At 34.3% G+C, this 12,599-nt stretch overlaps 1 protein-coding gene and 1 pseudogene across 17 annotated transcripts in view; both read left to right on the top strand.

Annotated features, from left to right (window-relative positions):
- RIMS2 (regulating synaptic membrane exocytosis 2) overlaps positions 1-12,599 on the top strand; it is a 549,058-nt gene that overhangs the window by 507,210 nt on the left and 29,249 nt on the right. The gene's annotated exons all lie outside the window — the stretch shown is intronic.
- LOC102884172 lies at positions 5,368-9,049 on the top strand (annotated as a pseudogene).

Here is a 12,599-nt window from a genome sequence, read left to right as displayed (position 1 = left end):
ATAGGGATTGATAGCTTTACTGGAGGGCACATGAGAGGTAAAATTAAAATTTTAAATTATAAAATCCAGTCTAGTATATTCTGAATGGCTGTGTAGATAGGATCGAATAAGATTGCATTAATAATATAATTAATATAATATAATAATAGAATATTACAATTAAAGTACTAAATATTAAATAATAATCAGAAAAAAAAAGGTTGATGACTTGTCTCATGGACCTGAGCTTCTGAACTTACTCCTACTTTTTTCTTTGTGGGAATATGATATTCTCATTACTAATAGCAGCTCACTTCATAGATGAGATACAGGTTCTTTGGGGAGGTAGGTGTAAGTTTTAAAGCCCTCTTCCAATGACTGTTGTGTTGCATTAGTCAACCAAATTATGATACTGCGATAAAGAATTCCTGACCAGAGGTAGAGTACATTTCATGAAACCTAGAAAAATATGTTTGGTAGGAATTGACTGACCTTTACATAGTTCTCTTTAAAGTGAAATATGAGAAGTAAGGAGAAAAGGGTCTATTTAAAATTGAAAAATACTTTCCATGGTGGGTATCAGTATGACATAATGAGAAAAACCACATGGAGAAAGATGCTCAGTGATTTGTTGGAGTAAATAATAGAAACTGGCTACCACAGGGAAGTCCTACAGGGTGATAAACAAGGGAAGCCTGAAATGGGAACACAGAGCGGAAATATAAATTTAGACAGGACTGAAACGTGGAGGGATAAGATTTGTGACTAAAATATCAGTAAATGGTGTATCTTCCTCAATATAAACAAATACTAGAGAAAGAAAAATGAGGAAGAGGTGCTGTTTGAAAATATTTTTACATGGATCTGAAATTCCATTAACTTGATAAGGGAAAGCCAAGTTTAAGCACCAAAGTAATAGTGAAAAGAAACGTTATATAATTTTCAGGTTTAATACAGTCTAGAGGATAAGATTCTTTCCTGAAAACGGATCATAAAACTATTACAGAAGTAAAATGGAGTGGTTAGAAATCTTCAGATATCTGAACATTTGCAGAAGCCTTTTTTGGGATAATTAAGATAACTATCCTTCTGGACTCCTTTGAACAGCAAAGAAGAATTGATGAAGAGCAAGTATTAGTTATCTTAGAAAAAGGAAACCATATTTTCTTAGAGTTCAAAAATGTCACCTTTCAATTCTGTGGTTTCTATCCACACCTTTATTATAACACTTAATATGTAGGGATGTCTGTTTTATGGTTCTGCTCCCACTAGATGGTGAGCTATTAATGGAAATAGCATCTCTCATGGGTTTTTGAGTCTCCAGGACCTATTATAGTACCTCACATATTGTAGATACTAAATAAATGTATAAGAAGAAGATGGTAATAAAATAAAAGAAGGGAAGGCAATAGGCTTAGAGTGACAAGAGAACTACCTTTAGGACTTAGCTCGAACATATCACCTTCTTGCTGAAGGCCATACTGTCACCTCCCACCACCCGTGAGTCCCCTTACTGTACTGCCTTACTGTGCTGTACTATTGCTTTTCAATAGCACATCATCTTGTAACTACTATACAATTTACTGATTTCTTATGTTTGTTGTTTATTGACTGTTTATCCCTGCTAGAATGTGAGTTTTGAGGGGACAAAGATCTTTATTTTGTTTACTAATGCACCTGAGGTACTTAAGGTGGTAGATGCCTAAAAACTATTTGTTAAATATCTGAAAGACTGTCTCATAGAAGAGGAATCAAACTCCTTGCATATATATCTGAAACGTGCCCACTGGTAATATATTGAGTTACACTTATACTGATTCCAACTCAGTTAGACTTAAGAAGAATGGTAGAGGCTTAAAAATACAATTTTAACAGTAGAATTAAAAAATGGACTTGATGCTAATCTTTAAAAAGTGAGAGGGGAGGATATATAAGAAACCATTTAGACTGAGCAAGGAGCTTCTGTTAACTATATGTATTTAAATACCAAAAAAAGACCAAGAAAAAGAGAGACATACAATGATAGATGCTGGCAAATGGGGAAGGGGTGTGATGTAGTACTCTAAGTACAATACCAGATATTAGAAGGCCAAATGACCTGCAGATTTTTAGTATAGGTAGAACTACATGGGGAAAGGAGATAGAGGAAGAGAGACTAGGTCTGGAAAACAGAAGGCTGTGGAAGAAAGTAATAGCTGTCTTATAAATAATTCAAGGCTTCCCTATGAAAAAGGCTTTTTCTGTACCAGTCATAGAATGTGAAATTATATCTATCGCCTCTGCTGTATCTTGGAATTTTACTGGGCTTTTGTTTGGAATGAGGGTCCTATAGTTTGAGTGAGAGAGCTCTGGAGTAAAATTAAAGGAGATTTTTTAAATTGAATATAGTAAATACTATATGTAAAATATTTATTCCTCTCCTGATCCCCACATACATATACTTCTTTTTTTCTTTAATATCACTGGAATCCTTCCATCGAATTTAAAATGTTCACGTTTACCCATGGACGTTGGGTTATTAGGTAACACACAAGGCTTTCCATCTGGCCTTTGGACAGTGACAGGCTGCTTCCATTTTTTTTTTCCTACTCTCAAGTTCTACTCCTTTAACTAAAATTGACTTTTCAAGGCCAATACCAACTGATATACCTGAAGCCATATGTCCTAATATTTCAAATAACTTGTCCTAATATTTTAAATAACAGTTCAATTATATATGGACAATGCAGCTCTGATATAGACATTCCCTGGGTCGGGGTAAATTGATTGACTTTGTAATCACATGTCTGTTAAAATAAAACTTCCATTGTGAGCTTTAAAACTTAAGAAATCCTTCCTTGGATATTTGACATTATGTTACTGAAAATGAGAAACAAGATTTTAAGCTAGTTCAAAACTGGAAACTCACAGCAAAATTCTATTTTATATTTTATTTTACTACATTAACTCAACAAGATTATGAGAGAGTATGCAGTAGTAGATAAAACAGATAATCTTTGTTCTAATAGAGAATTCAGTTGAGTAGAGATGGGGAGAGAACAAAATATAGAGTATGCAGTAGTAGATAAAACAGATAATCTTTGTAATAGAGGATTCAGTTGAGTAGAGGATGGGGAGAGAACAAAATATAAACATACATTTATAAATAAAGCTCTATAATAACATCATGAAAAAAAGAAAACCATATTATATGAGAGAATAATATGGTTTCCTTTTTTCCATAATGTTATTATAGAGGTATATTTCTTTAGAAATATACCTTTTTCTTTAGATTGGATGGCCAGGAAAGGCCTTCTGGCTGAATTCTAAGGTATGCGGAGTCAGCCATGACAAAAGATAATGAGGCAGAAAAGAATTTGGCCTCTGTAAGGAACAAACCAGTGTGGTTGCAGCCTGCTGATCAATAGGAAATGTGACTTGTGATAAAGCTGAAGAGGCTTGCAGGCCCTTCAAAGTCGTGACATGTTTGTATTTTATTGTAATCCCAGTGAGAAGACACTGACAGGTTTTTAGGAGGGTGATGCCATGACCTAACATATATTTTTAAAAGATAACACTGGCTGCTTTATGGAGAATGTCTTGGGGGCAAAAATGAAAGTAGCTTGGAATAAGATTAAAAGAAATGGGTAGATATGAGATATTTTAAAGATAGAATCAATGGAATTTCATGGTTGGATGAGACGTGGTATACAGTAAAGGAAAGTAAGGAATAAAAGAGAATGTCCAAATTTTTGGTTGAGCAACTATTTGGTGATGATATCACTTATTAAGAGAGGGAAGATAAGAAGAAAAGCAGATTTCTGTGGGAAAAAAATTGGGAAGTCTGTGAGATATGCTAGTGGTGATGTTAGATAGACAGTTGTCAGCTCTGCAACTCAGATGAGAGGTCTCTGCTCAGTAATAAATTTGAGTAAATCTACATGATTTATAAAACTGAAAATGGAATTAGAGGAAAAAAATAAGGAGAGAAGAAAGCCCAGACCCCTAAGGGTGTGTTATAGATGTTCAAGGTAGAAATCCGATAGAAGTGGTGAAGTCAGCCAAGAGGCAGAGTGGCCAACTCTGTAGAACACTGCTTGGGGACAAGTAAGATGGAGACTTGAAAGCCCTATTGGATGTGACAACAGGGTGGTCATTTTGGACCTTTTAAAGAGCAGTTTTATTTTTAATTTATTACATTTTTGTTGGTTTATTCTTTTTTGTGTCATTTAGTACTTCTATAATTTAATGCTTTTGCGTGTGTGTGATAACCAAAGTAATTTATCTCCAGATTTCCCCGTTTTCCTGTTGAATGCTGTGCTTTTCCAGAATTGTGTGTTAGAATGTGAGAGTCCTACAATTTGTCAAATTAATGTCCTGTGATCTTGAAAGCGTGTTATTATTATGGTCAAAACAAGAATACTTAAGTTGTCTTTAGTTTGCTTTAGTGATGATAACTTAAATGCTTTTGAGTTGCATACGCATGTTCCAAATACATGCTGGTCTATTATTATCTCTTTATTTGTAATTACATAATATTACTTAAGCTGTTTCTTTAGTTTTTCTATACTTATCAGTTCAAATAATAATTAGTAATTGGAATTAATAGATTTAACCAATGGTCAGTTAATTAGTAAATCATACTATTTACTACTTCTACTGTTTAGCACTGTACATGCACATAATGGCATTCAATAAATATTTGTTAAATATTATTTTATAATGAATGGTTGAATGGTCACTCAGTTCTACTGTGCTAGTAGTTGTCTTCGTTAAACATTTTCAGTGGATTACCTTTGATGGAAATATATTCATTGGCCCTTCATATATATTTCTGTAAATAATTATTCAAGGTGCAGAAACATAAAAAGTTTTTAAACCCATGAATTAACTATATAGGCTTCACCAGATCCTACCACCAATGGATATGTAGTCTTTTATCTTTCTTGTACTTTAGCACAAGGGTCCCTGACCCCCTGACTGGATTGATACCAGTCCATGGCCTGTAAGGAACCAGGCCACACAGCAGGAAGTGAGTGGCTGGCCAGCTAGCAAAGCTTCATCTGTATTTGCAGCTGCTCCCCAGCACTGGCATCACCACCTCAGCGCCACCTCAGATCATCAGGCATTGGATTCTCATAGGAGTACTGGTCCCTGGTACCAAAAAGGTTGGAGACCGCTGCTTTAGCACATGTGAAATGGGGCTAGTACTGACCTGTTTCATAGATATGTTTTATACATGATTGTATACTTGAGAATACATTTAAAGATGTAAAACTATTTGGGAGGAAATCACTGTATTAAACAACAGTATTTTGCATTACACAGACATATCTAAAAATATGGGAAAGGTGAACCGCGAAAAATACTCTTTTCCTCTTCTGGGGACGGTGTCTGCAGACATTCAGAATGGTCTAGCCTTTGAGATACTGCCGGAAGCTGTCCTTCAATACATCCTCTAACAAAACTAGGCTGTTCCGAACCCCCAGTGATAGAATTTTTTACCTCTATACCAGGAAAGTTGGGAAAGCCCCCAAATCTGCATGTAGCGTGTGCCGAGGCCAACTTCACAGAGTTTGTGCTGTGAGATGTAAAGTTCTAATGAGGTTGTCAAAAACAAAAAAACATGTCAGCAGGGCCTGTATTGGATCCATGTGGGCAAATGTGTCTGTGACAGGCTTAAACGTGCGTTCCTTATTGAGGAGCAGAAAATCATTGTGAAAGTGTTGAAGGCCCAACCATAGAGTCAGAAAGCTAAATTTAAAAACGAAGCTTTTTTGAGTAATAAAAGTAAGACAAAACAAACAAACAAAAACCCATGGGAAATGCCTAGTGTAAGAGCCAGAAAATTTAACAAGGATTCTTATAATATGTTAAACATTGTGATTGACAAGACTGTCAATAGTTATTGGCATATATTTTTTAACTGGTGCACACACAGAACGTTATAGAAAACATAATTTGGAGAATTTTTCTTACAGTTATGATCATTATAGTAAAAAATACATGTTGATCAATCTCATAAGGTTATTTAGTTTCCAAAGTTGTTTTACATTTTTCTTAAAGGATTCCATTATGGAAAAAAATATGATCTTTCTTTCTCACAAAAATTTGTATTGAAATGAGTGAGGTAATGTATGGGAAGCAAAGAAGAACTTCAGTTATAGGGGGACATTTCCCTCCTGTCATTCAAGTCAAAAGTTCAACTACAGATAAGTCTAAACGAAGGAGACATGGTTCAACAAATCCCAGAGTAATAATCAAAGTGAGACTGAAAGTAAAGTTGGAATAACTCTCTGGGTGGAGGTGGGACTCAGATCTAAGAATAATGAGGTGACTGGAGCTCTGGCTCTGAAAGGGACTGGGGCAAACTGTGTCTTAGAAGATCGATTGACAAGAGGCTGTTCTCCTCATGCTATGACAATTTTATTTACTTCAGAATGCTCAGGTTCTATGACATGCACCTTCTAAGTGGCTATAGAAGGCAAAAAATTTACCCTTTGTCAGCTAATCTTAATCTGTAATCTGAAGTTGAGAATAAAAATGAATCATTTTTAATAAATGAAATTAGAAATAGTACAAAAATTTTATATGCTGTTTTAAATTGTAGTTACCTTGAATTTCGAGAAAACGTGTAATGATTACATTTTTAAGGTCCCTGTCCTTGAGAAGTATCTTTGTGTTTATTCATATAGAATATAAAAGTTATTAAGATACAGAATTTTTATTTTGCCTCACCTAGAGATGTAAAATGTTTCCTCATGTGAAAGAGCATAATTTAAAATGAAATTAATAGCTTGTAACAGTGAATCATGAAGCAATGACTTTTCTAGACGTTAGATCAATGTCAGATATAACCACACAAAAAAATAATACATAACAGAAAATAAGGAACTCAGAATTCTACGCCACAGTTTTTCTATGTCCAAATGCTGGTAAATGGTGGCTAGACTATAAATAAACATTTTCACGTATTCAGTTACTGTAAATCATGGATCAAGACCTGTGACCCCTCCCCAAATGCCTTTTCACAATTTGTTGTCAAGCATGGGAAAGGAGGTGGGGATTTGAAATGCTACTCTGTTAGGTGGTTGAGTTATAGAATGAGTTGCCAAACAATAGAATCCAAATTGTAAAACACTGGTCAAGGAGAAGCATTATAGAATATTCCCTTAAGTAGACACATTTTGATTTGCCTGTCTTTATAATTACTTGTATTTATTAGATTCTGTATGGCACCACGAATAATCCTCTTACTGAGATTGTTTTTACTGGGGAATAGTCCTCTATCTTTTTAGACCTGAGCTTCTTACCTTATCGTGGGAATATAAGTAAAGCATATTAGCTGCAATCATTTTGAATTGAATTTTAGGACAGAAGCCCATTTAATCTGTATTGTTATTTCCGATTATGGAGTTTCAGATCCACAAGACAAACTGTCACTGAAAGACGTCTTGTAGCAGAGTGCCTTTTGTGGGAGTCAGCTGGTGATGAATTGCTTAGTTTGCCTTCTAACTTGGCCACTTTGCACACAGTCTTAACTGCGCACCAAACATACTGAGCTATGAATCGAACTACCTTCAGGCAGCAGATCACATATGCCCAGGCTCGATGATGTTTGTCCTGTGTCTGTATAAGTTGAATGTTTTTCATGTTGTTGTTTTTTTTAATGCTGTTAAAAATCCTGCAATTTTTAATGCTTTGATAGAATCCCCATTCTTCTCTACTGCCTTTGGTTTCTAACAACTTTAAATAACTTTGTAATAAATCTTATGCTTTCATATATAATGAAAAATAATTAAGGTGACTGCAATTTAAAATTCAACTCGACAGTTAAGTCAAAATATCAATGAAAAATGTTAAATTTTCTACTTTTCTGTTAGCATGGTATCAAGCCGTATACACAATGTATAACCATTGATATCCAACCAATATATGATTCATTAAACAAAACAATAGTCAGAGGAAGTGTTTACTGCCATTTATGTTAAAGTGAATGCACGAAGCTTAGCCAGTGAATGAAAAGAAAGAACAGGAACAAGTAGGAACTAGACTTCATTGTGGTTAAGACAATTCATCTATTTTCAATGCATACCTAATGTTATTCTCCTCACACTGTGGTGTTGAGTAAGGAGTAAATGAATGATGAGTAACTGAATACTAAATGAATAAATTAACAATGAATGAATAAGGCAGATTAAATCACATACTTTTGATAAATATTGTGTAATTATCATTGGTTCCTGAGACTTATATAAAATTTTTAGCTCACTAGGGAGTTTCTCAAATTTGGAAATGATCCTTGCCACTGCCACTGCCCCGAAGGACTGGAGTAAGAGAGGCCCTCATGAGGACAGCCAACCCTTACCATGTCCGAAGGTCTGGGAGGAGCGTAGATAGTATAGTTAGTATGGTCAAGTTAGTCTTCTGTTTTAAATTTCTTTCTCCCCTATTTTCTGCCCATCCAACATCCTTCAAGATGCAGCTCAGGTATCTCTTCTGTGAAGCCTTCTTTAGCCCATTTATTACTCTCTATTTTATGTCACTAGAGTGCCTATAGAACCTATCACAAATATATATACTACTTATTCTACTATATTGCATTTATTTGCTTTTCTGTGTTATCCTTCTTACCACTACCACTGTAAGATGGGGCAGATCCCCTCTGGTTGGGGACTCAAGCCCTATTCCCACTAAGAAAGGGTCCTTTGCTTCACACAGGAAGGAATTCAAGAATGAGCCAGAGTCAGAGACAAAGAAAAGTTTTTTAGAGAAGGAATAATGCTCTACAGAGCGTGGTCTTCTCTCAGAATCATAGAAGGAGACCCTGAGTGTTTGAGGCATTGGGTTTTTATCTGTTTCTTATACTACTGAGTATAGGGAGTAAAGGATAGAAAAATTGGTTGGGTTTATCTTTAACTTGTGCAAGGTACAGCTTAAAGCCTTTGTTTTCCTTTTTTCCTTTCATGGTATGGGTAAGCAGTTGTTAGTAATCTCTGTAGCAATCCTCCTTTGTTCTGTAGATTCCCGTAGCCTGGCTTTATGGCTGCTCAACGGGGTTCTTGATCTCACAGCACGTAGCAGGCTCTGAATTCCACATGGTTTAGTGTTTAGTCAATCCGTGTAGTTCTCACACCTCTTCCCTATATCACCATCAGACTTCGAACTTCTTGAGAGCCAAACCCCGTGTTTTCTGTATATCTTACCCAAAGATTCTAGTAGATGGTCTGGCATATGATGCTTAGTAAATAACTGAATGAACGAGTTAGTGAAGGAAAGTGTGAAGGCCATTGTACATTAGAAAAGAAACTAGCTGAATGACTGGAATGTAATAGTATTTCATGCATCTCTTTTCCTGGTTCTAAACAAGTTTCTCTAAATGTCACTCTTTCTAGACTATCTATAGATCTTTAACTTATCATTGGCTGATGTTTAATCTTATCGGTGAAATAAAATATTTCTCTTTTTATATGAATATTTTTGTTTTTCTTTGAAAATGATATTTCATATGGCTGTTTTTAAACTTATATAGATGGTATGTAGAAGGTATGAACATTCTTTTTCTAAATTTTGGTATTATTTATCCAAAATGTTTGGTTTATGATTAACTCCATTTCATTTGGGGAAACATACTTTCAGGGGTGAGCAAATACCAATAAATTGCAATTTTTATGAATGTTTATTTTCTATTTTCTCTGGAGCCTGAGTTTATGTGGTTTTGTCTGAAGTAATAACTGTACAGTGACTTCTAAAACTTCTTGAGGACATTGGTAAAAGTTTTGTATTCCTGGTGACAGCTAAATGAAGATTTATACAAATATGCCATGTAGTAAAACCATGCTAAAAGTTCCTGTTACAGATGGGAAAACAGTTCTTATTGGCAGTCCCATTGCCTAATTATTGATATCAGTGGATTCCCTTAAGCAGTGTCACTTAGTAGGTAAGAGTATGGATTATAAGGCCTGGATTTAAGTCCTGGGTTTGCTACTTATAACAGTGGACAAATTACTTTATAGGATTGTGCATTAGACTTCATGAGCTTAAATCCTGGTTTTATTTCTTAATAACCTATGTGACCTTGGGTAGGAGACTTAGCCTCCGTAACATTTCTGTCTTACGATTGTGTGTTTCTAAAACGAGCTGATGTGCTGGTGTATAATTGTTTAGAAAAACGCCTGGCATGTGGCCGGTGGAATATAAGTGTTCGATTTCTCCACTAGCGTGAGAGCTCCATGCACGTAGTGATTTGATCTTTGTCTATTTTTGTTCACTGCTGTATCCTCAGGGATTAGAATAATGCCTGGCATGTGGTAGGCACTGAACATATATTTATTGAATGAATATGCATCACTTTTTTTGTCTGTGAAATGAGAATAATGACAGTAGCTACCTTACAGGGTGTTGATGAAGATTAAATGAGGTAAAGTATATGATGAACATAACATTAGCCATCTTCGTTATTATACATAAAGAGTTCAAATATTTGTTCTTCTCTGTATTCTCTACCTCTTCTACTTTTGTGACTCATGACTTTGATCTTTAGTTTTTTTCCCTTGATTCCTCTTATCACTCCTTTTTAGCCTGATTGATTAATACATTATTTTGCTTACTTCCATGGACATTTTCTGTTATAAGATAAAGGCCAATATTATCATAAATCTCATTACAGAAATAATGAAAATGCTGATCACTTCATCTTTCTTTTTTGTCTTTTTATACCCTAAACATCCTTTGACTTCATAGCCTTTGTTAAAATTTTGGGTGTAACATCTTCTATTCACTTGTAAATTTTATGTGTAAACACCAAAAATACTTTTAAAAACTGAAATCACAAAAGCTTATAATTTATTGTGCCATATTGACATTAAGCTGGGGATGGCCGTACATTTTTGAAATGATTATATATTTTGGATTTCATATTCAAGTCGAGAGTGATTCCCCAAGACTATTAAATACTTTTAGCAATTTGAAGTCAATATAAAAATGTTGACTATGTGGATTTTATCTCTCATGACTGAGTTGCAAAGATATTTTGTTATAGCAAAATATATATATATATTAGGATTCTGAGGTTTGGTTTTGAATAAAACAATCCAAAATATATCCATAAATATTTTTATTTAGCATAGAATTATTTGCTGTAAAGAGAAGTGGTCCAAAGTGGCAAAAGTAATTGACATCATTATGAAGACTGAGGTAGAGATGAATCCCCATATTACCAAGAACAAATGTATATCGAGAGGAAAGAGTTTAGTTGAGTCTGCAGCATGGCTCTATAACTTACCCTGAGCAATTCCTAGCTCTTCCACCAACCAGCCATTTCTGAGTTCACTGAAAAACACTAAATGATGACAGAGTAGCAACAAGAGTGCCTTTACTTCTTTTTAACATATGAACATCGGGACCTTCCTATCTGTTTTTTCTGCTACTTCCCCAAGGGACTTACTTCCTCTTTGCTAGTAGTTTGTGTTCTCATCATTATCCCGTACATCATTTCTAGCATAGAAAAGGGCAAGGGTTCCAAAGGCACAACTGTGTTCCTCATTGAACTATCTGTGGTCTGGACACTGCATAACTCCTTCATGTAATGAAGTATTCGTTTTTCATGTATTCACTTAAGTGACTAAGCCTCTATTTCAGGAATAAACTAATTTAACATACTGTAAATTTTAGTGATTTTTTTTTAGAAACTAGTACAAAAACTGATAAATAAATGACATGTAATTTTCTAGTCTTGTTAGAAGTGATGGACTAAAACTTACATATGGCTAGGTAATATTGGTATATTCTGATTTAAAAAAGGCAGATATAGATTTAACTTTGGTATATATAGTTTGGTATATAGGATGAACATTATGATTTTAAAGATTTAGTTACAAAATTTATTTTGAACCAATAATTTACTGTATAGTTCACATTCTATCATCTGTGTTTCGTGTAAGTGTATATGTTACGAGATACTTGTGACACAGTCAGTACACAGGGCACTGAGCCTGAAATAAGGTAATCTGAGTTTGAGTCCTGCTCTGCCACTTTCTAGTTAAGCGAGTCACTTAATATTAGTGAGACTTTATTATCTCATTTATAAAGAAGAAATAATGATGACACTCTCAGGATTGATGAAAGAATTAAGCAGCATAATTATGTGATGTGTTTTATATTCATCATATATAATGCTATGATAATATATGCAAGCTTTTTCTCTATATATATTTTCTTCAAAAAGATGATTTTTTATACTTAATGGTGGAAGCTTTTTTCAAGACCTTATTTTACTTTTAGAAGGCAATTTATCGTATATGTGACTCACTTTTTTTCTCATCTTCTGGTGAATAAGAAGGTTAAAAATAATTTGAATACTGAATTATAATGATTCTGGAATTACACTTAGTTTTATATAATGACTATATAGTGGCCCATCATTTGAAGACTACATCCAAAGCCATTTGAATGTATATTCTGGTATGGAAGAATAACATTTCCAATCTTTCATCAGTAGTTTATTTTCATGTAAATTTTAAAGTTCTTTTGGGGATGGTAGTACTTAGAATAGAATAAGGGATAACAAATAAATGTTAAAAATATATAAATCAAAAATATTAATATAATATTTATTATATACATAGAAAAACAATTGAGCA

Source organism: Pteropus alecto, unplaced genomic scaffold (assembly GCF_000325575.1).
Source record: "Pteropus alecto unplaced genomic scaffold, ASM32557v1 scaffold164, whole genome shotgun sequence".
Taxonomy (NCBI): domain Eukaryota; kingdom Metazoa; phylum Chordata; class Mammalia; order Chiroptera; family Pteropodidae; genus Pteropus; species Pteropus alecto.
The sequence above is the reverse complement of the archived record's forward strand: the minus strand, read 5'-3'. Positions and strand labels throughout refer to the sequence as shown.